Source organism: Hippoglossus hippoglossus, chromosome 17 (assembly GCF_009819705.1).
Source record: "Hippoglossus hippoglossus isolate fHipHip1 chromosome 17, fHipHip1.pri, whole genome shotgun sequence".
Lineage (NCBI taxonomy): Eukaryota > Metazoa > Chordata > Actinopteri > Pleuronectiformes > Pleuronectidae > Hippoglossus > Hippoglossus hippoglossus.
The window spans coordinates 1,563,179-1,570,654 of record NC_047167.1 but is presented as its reverse complement, the minus strand read 5'-3'; positions in this window follow the sequence as shown (position 1 = coordinate 1,570,654).

Below are 7,476 nucleotides of genomic sequence, written 5' to 3'. Positions count from 1 at the left end.
AACCCCCATTTCAAGATTCAAGATTCAAGAGTTTTATTGTCATATGCACAACGATAACATTAAGCAGTCGCTTGCAATGAAATGCTTGGGTCACAGGCTCTCTTATAACAATGCTCAATCAAAATTTAAAATTTAAAATAAAATATACATATCTAAAATATATATATACACCTAAAGAAAAACAATAGTGCAAGTGTGTGCAATAGTGCAAATATGCAATAGTGCAAATATGCTAAGGTGCAGAGTTATGACAGATTGGAGGAGTTTAAAAGTCTTATGGCCTGGGGGATGAAACTGTCTCTGATTTGAGTTGCTCAATGGATTTTCCATGACTTGTCTTGTTCACAGTCACAAAAATGATGCCTGAACTTACCCACCCAAAGCTAATACCCAAATGCATGTATTTCTAACCTTGTACACTACGCCTACTATTTGATGCGTGTGTCTTGAAGGCCCTGCCATCCTGTACCCACTGTAACACTATCCACACAGTCTCATGCAGAGAACCCACCATTTGGTTTCCCCCCAATTGTTAAGTTCACAGAGTAACTGGGGGGAGGGGGACCATTTGAGTACAGTTGTTCTCACCTACTGTGTATGTTAACCCAATCATTGCGTGTAGCAGAGGTTTGGGTGTGAGCAGTGATCTAATCACCTGAATAGAATGGAATTTGCATGATGAATGTGTGTTTGTGGGGTTTGTGTGTGCCCCCCCCCCCCCCTGCTCTTTTTCTTTGTTTTCAAGCTGGGAGGGAGGCTTCCACCATGCTTCACTTAGCCGAAGTGGAAATTAATGAAAAATCTTTACAGCGAAGGTGGCTGTGGTATGTTTGATATAAAACACATTTTCTCCCAAAAAAATGTTTACCAAATGCAAGTTAACAATAAATATAATGGTGAAGAAAACAGGTTGGACAATTGGCTCAGTGTTCCCAACATACATGGCTACTTGTGGAGAGGAGAATAGCAGTGGCCACAGTTGTTTCCTTATTGATTTGGATTTTTCACTGCAAATAAATACAGTTATTCTGAGTGAACACCTTTGACCGATGATTTTAAACAAGAGTTAGACAGAGCTGTTCACCGTCATCAAAACACAAGACAATCATTTTCTTTTGGAGGAATGCTGTTTATCTCTCTCTGGTAAAGTTCAGGGACTAAAGGAGGCTCATGATGAAACAGAACTTTGAATTACATCCTTATCATGATGGGGATGTTTATGCACCTCAGTCTCACTCAGAGTCTCAGTCTTCAGTTGGCACTCAAAGCAAGCCGGGCCAACACGAGGGCCCTATGACTGATGATGTAATACCTAAAATATTCACACAACCTGTACAGTACACTATCTGCTGGGTAATAGATAAGGCCTGGGTACAGTGTGTGGAGAGCAAAGGGCAGAGTGACAACTTTCCACAGTGAAATGGAGGGTGAGGGACAAATGTTTCTGGGTTTATAGTCCCATGGGGATAATTAAATGCTCTGAATTACAATAACAGGGACACACCCCCTGTCACACCCCCTGTTAAATTGGTGTGCTTGTGGGCTATTGTATTTATCAAATGGAGATTTATGGCTATGTGTTTGCATCTGTGCAAGGCGTTGAGTGAAACCTCTCCTTTTATGGCTCCGGAGTTTCCTTCCTGAGAAATCGATCGACAGACACAAATGAATGAAAGGAGGCCCGCTTTGAAAGCATAGTCTGTTTGAAAGACGTATTCCTGCCCAGTAGGTACAGTTGCTTGATTTTACTTTCAGGTACACACATATTAACAGACAGTAATACTCTTAGACCCTCGATTCCTATCTAAGAACTCTTTGTGCAAAAAGGTGTCTAATGACAGATGTATGCGTTTTCCATTTCTGCTGAGTTTCTACTATTTGAAGTCTACAGATTAAAAAATAAACAAAGAAATAAACAAAGGAACCGATACATTTCAGTTTGTTTAATCAGTGAGAAAATATTTGGCATGTGATCTGCACATGTGTACTCTGGGTTCGATTTCTACTGTGCTGACTGTGCAGCCAAGTCTGAGTCACGTCATCCACTTTTTCCGGCAGCTCTCTATTGTCCTCTGCTGGCAGAGCTTCTCTTTCATAATGACCTGTATTTCTCTGACCCAATTTATCCTCAGACTGTAGTTTCAGCAGCAGCGTAACTGTATCCTCTGGCTGTTCTCTGGTCAACAGAGGGGGGGGGGGACCATCCATATATTGCACTTTGTACGATACAGTGATGGCATTATTTCAGTACTTAAAATGATATGTAAAATTGACATGTCAAAATCTCTGCTTTCTGCTTTACTGTGGTGAATACACCTATCAGCTATACTGATAGAGAGGGTGCAGCCAGCAGGGAGATGGATGTGGACTCACAGCTTCTCATAGTGGGCCTCAAACACCTGCTGCCTTCACGTACAGAACCCTGCCTTCATCTGGACGCTGTGGGAAAATGATAGCAAACAGCAGCCCTCATAACACCTGATGTCGTTCTCAGTCTTGTCACTGGGGACCAACCTGGAACAGACAGTTCAACAAGGTGTAAATGTCCTTGCAAATGTGATTACACTGTATTCAAAAAGTTTAGCTAAAAATTTCAAGGCCCATAAAAATACATTTTTGAGTTACACTTTGACTTTATTCAACTTAGAACTCTGTTAAATGCAGGTAACATTATTTTACATGATGTAACAAATTTCACTTAGTAACTTACAAGTTAGTTAAATCTGTATGCTGTACCCTCTTGGAATCTTCAGTTTATACGTGACCATATTTTTTATTATGGTATATTCATGCTTTTTATGGTCAAGCCTCATGCTTATACCTTATTGTGCAGTTTCAGCTGCACTGTTACAGAAACATTGGGCCTCATTCAGGGTCATATTCATTCTCTAAATCTACAGCAGGTGGTGTTAAAGTGCATGTGTTGCTCTCACATGTTCCATCTGCAGTGAGGATCCTGTGGACTTTCTTATTCTCTGGCTAATGATTAACAGCTCAAAAAGCAACACACTGAAACTGACACACTGTGCTTGAATCACAGGTCAGTATATCTTATAGTTTATTTCTGGGACCCTTGAATTAAAACCCATGAAGATGGTAAGCCCTCTTGTCTTGCTTATGTTTGAAGGTCTCTCTGAACCTGCTATCACATACTAAATAACACTGCAGGTGAACTGCTTTGAAATGATTCCTGATCTACGCCTTTAAAAGGTACAAAAGAATATGGGAGGTAAGGAATACTTTATGTACCCATAGGGAAACTTGCCTTGGGCTCCAGGCCACTGCGTCATAGAACACGTATCACAAAAACACATACATACAAATACATAGAACCTACATGTATCACAATACACATAGTCACACACACACACACACACACACAAGTACAAACATGCTACCCGTATCACCCTACACATGCATCCTACATTCAGACGTGTGTAGTAAACACGCTAAGATTCCCATGCTGGGTGTAAACCAGTGGTAGGCAGTGTAGTTAATGATAAGACCACACACTTGTAAATACTTAGGTGTGCACCTTGGCAACAAACTGGACTGGTCTGGTAATACAGATGCCCTCTACCGAAGGGGGCAGAGCAGGATCTTCTTCCTGAGGAGGCTGAGGTCATTTGATGTCTGTACTGAGTCAGTGGTGGCAAGTGTCCTTTTTTACACGGCTGTCTGGTGGGGAAGGAATACAACGGACAGGGACACCAAGGCGCTGGACAGACTGGTAAAAAAGGCTCGGACCAACTGGGGACTGTGGTGGAGAGATACACAAGAATAAAGTGCAGGCCGTCCTTGACCATGACAGCCAGCCAAGAGGCTAGTAGTAGTCCTTTTAAAACAAATAGATAGATAGATAGAGATAAATTGTCACAAAGTAGTCCTACTTGTTATTTAGTATCTTGATGTAGGATTTTTTCTTGTCAGTCTCATATTTTATGTACAGGGTGCATGTGGGATCACACAGAATCTTAACTGGATCAGGAGCAATAAAATGTACCATGTCTGGTTTGGAGTGAACAGTGTTGTGTGTGTGTGTGTGTGTGTGTGTGTGTGTGTGTGTGTGTGTGTGTGTGTGTGTGTGTGTGTGTGTGCGTCACTTGTGTGTTTCTTAAAGAGGAACAGCTTTGGAAATTACTCAGGAAACTGTTGATCAACCTGTAGATTGCATCAAGTCAGTTTGCCTCACATCAACAGACAAATGTTGACAAATCAAACATCTTAAATAACTCACATGTAGACAACAACCAAAACAAAAAGGTTATTGACAATTTGAAATGTATATAAAAACACACAAGACTGTTATCACAAATTCACACTGGAATGCTGTTCACACGTGATATTAAAATAGAAATTGTTCAAATGTGATATATCTTTTACTTCATGCACGAGAAGATCACGTGCTTCAGGTCCAAAGGTCATATCGGAATATTTCCTGAGAATGTGAATAATTAGTAAATAAGTTTGCACAGGTCAGTATGGTCTGTAAAATAAAAAATAAACCGAATAAAAATAGATCTATTCAGCACGATGGAAGATGTGTTTCTACAGCTGAAACCTAATGGAGTCAAATTGGTTTTGCATTAGCGCATGTGTCATTCTTTTTTTAATTCATAGTATTGTTAAAGGAACCCTCTGTAAGTAAGATATTACCATTCTTTGTCAGTGACGTCACACTGCACACAAACTATGATCCTCAATCTTGTTTCGAGAGAAACTTCCTTTTGTGCCAGTTACAACAGGGTTTCCACAGAGTAAACCAATAAGCCAAGTGACCACAGCCACAGGCGAATGTGAATCGAGGGGGGGGGGGGGCACCATAACCTACAATATTTCAAGTGCATGGCCTGCAATACAGCACAATTAAAGATATATTTAGCTGTTGATCAGAGATCTGTCATCAGGTGAACAGAAAAAGCAGTGAACGAAAAAGGCTTGTACTGTGCATCTGTCTTCAGTTAAAAGTGAAATGTTCTTCCATGGTGGATTGTTGCCAGGAGGAGGAGGGGTTCTGCAGTGTTGTGGAGTAGATAATGTTTAATAGACCCAGGAAGCCGATGGACATGTTTACTGACCTGCTGACACTGATCAAAGGTCTGTACAGATTTCAGGTTGTCAGAAAAGTAAACCACAAAGTTGCATTATCTTTTTTCATATTGATTACTTCATATTTTATTTTACTCATCTAAGTATATAGCAATATCAAAATATAAAAAGAAAATGGTGTGAGCATTACCAGAAAAACAAATGAGTGCAGCTTTACATCTGATACAAACAGGAACATTTTTATTTAAAAAAAAGTAAAATACCTAATTTCAAGAATATAAAATATAAAATGGAAAAGAGCTGAAGACTTCTAAAAAACGGTTTTGGCTTTGAACCCACAGATGTGATTTATTGGTCTTATAGGTAAAAAAAACAAGATTTTTATACAGGAATGAGGTCACTGTGTGAAAGTGTCACCAAAGCTTCTTAGCAGTGAGAACTGGATTTGGAAAGTCAATGGTAAATAATCTGTATTAATATGGCGCAATTCCAGTCTTAATGAGCACTTAAAGTGCTTTACAGTACAGTTTTCACACACTCATTCATATTGTACATCTATGTGCAGCACTTTCTCTATCACACATCTATCACACATCACTCACACATTATGTACAATTGAATGGGGGCCATTTGGAGTTCAATGTCTTCCCCATGGACACTTCGGCATGTGGAATGGGGGACACAGGGATCGAACTACCATCTGGCTTGTGGATCACACTTTCTAAGCCACAACCGCCCCCAAACTTGATCACATCTGCTCTGCTCTATCGAATTAATGCTTATTTCTTTATTAGGATCAGCAGATATGTTGACATATTAGACAGGGTTGAACTGTCATATACATACCGGTGGGTATTTATGAAGCATATAAACTGATCAAAGGTAAGTCTCTACTCAGGTAAAGACACCAATTTGACTATGATAAATCATTACACTGCATTCACAGCAGTGTAAAGCTGGAATATGACTCAGCTGTTGTGTCTGTGGAGCCTCAGACAGTATGGTCCATGTATCAGGCGCTAAGCTTGACACACACACACGTAAAACAATCAAATAAAAATGCCTTTACATACACAGACACGTTAAAAGACTCCATTTATCAATAACTTGTTGAGCCCTTTATATAATTTATGTGCACAGATTTCCTATTATTGGCTAAATATTCTTTTTTAAAGGCAGTAAAATTCACAGATAAAATAGTTACTATTACTGTTATTTCCAGCAAATGTTAAAAAACAATTAATTCAATTCAATTCAATTGTATTTGTATAGAAGAAAATCATAACATACATTATCTCAAGGCAATTTATAAATGGTTGAGACCTTAAATGTTCAGTGTGTAAGATTTAGGTGAAAGGGATCTATTGGCAGAAATTGAATACAATTTAGTTTCATCCAAATTGTACGAATTGGTGTTTTCTTCACCCTAGAATGTGCCGCTTATATTTAAATACTTCAAATTTACATCAGGAGCGGGTCCTCTCTACAAAGGCTGCCATGTTTTTTACAGTAGCCCAGACTGGTTTGTCTGACAACAGAAGGCGACCACAGGTTCTCTTTCATGTTTGGAAGGGGAGTGAGGGGGTATTCAGCTAAAATATTCAGTATTCAACAGAAAGTCAGCGGTTCGATCCCAGTCCCATCTGCATGCCCAAGTGTCCTTGGGCAAGATACTGAAGCCCAAATTGCCCCTTATAGAAAAAAAGTGCTGTCCATAGATGCACTGTATGAATGTGTGAATGGGTGAATGGCAAAACTGGTGGTCAGCAAGACTAGAAAGGTGCTATATAAATACAAACAATTTACCATGTCATTATTCTACACACTGAACCTTTAAAATTATAACAAAATAAATCAGTATACATATTTAAACAACAAAAAACAAATCTAACAAAAACAAATACCCTTATTGTAACTGTATCAAAATAAACTGCAAAATAAAGCAGCCATGCCTTGTATCAAAATAAACTACTGTATTTGTGTATTTTAAAAATACCCAAAAATACTTTCCCAAGTGAAATCACATCACTAAAAAGCTACTTCGATTGGGGTGTATTCCTTTAACAATTAATTATTTAGTTAGCAACCATTAGACACATATTTGGAAGTTGTTAACAAACATGTGGGCGGGAAAACGACCTTGTGGCGTGCATTTTCAATTATAATGCCCACGCAGTCTTATTCAATCGATCGATTGAGTTATTCAAGAACAATTCTCACGCAACAAAAAACAGCCCCCACTAAGTTACACACCTAGACTTAGAGAAGTTGTGAGCTACAACTAAAGCCGGTGGTGGAATGGATAACAACCTATTGTTTCATGGCTTTGCAGCACCACCTTGTTAATGACAATAAGGCACAAACACGTGTGTATTTACTAAGACAAACTATCTCGTGGCATTATAAAGTAATGTTGTACTACAACTC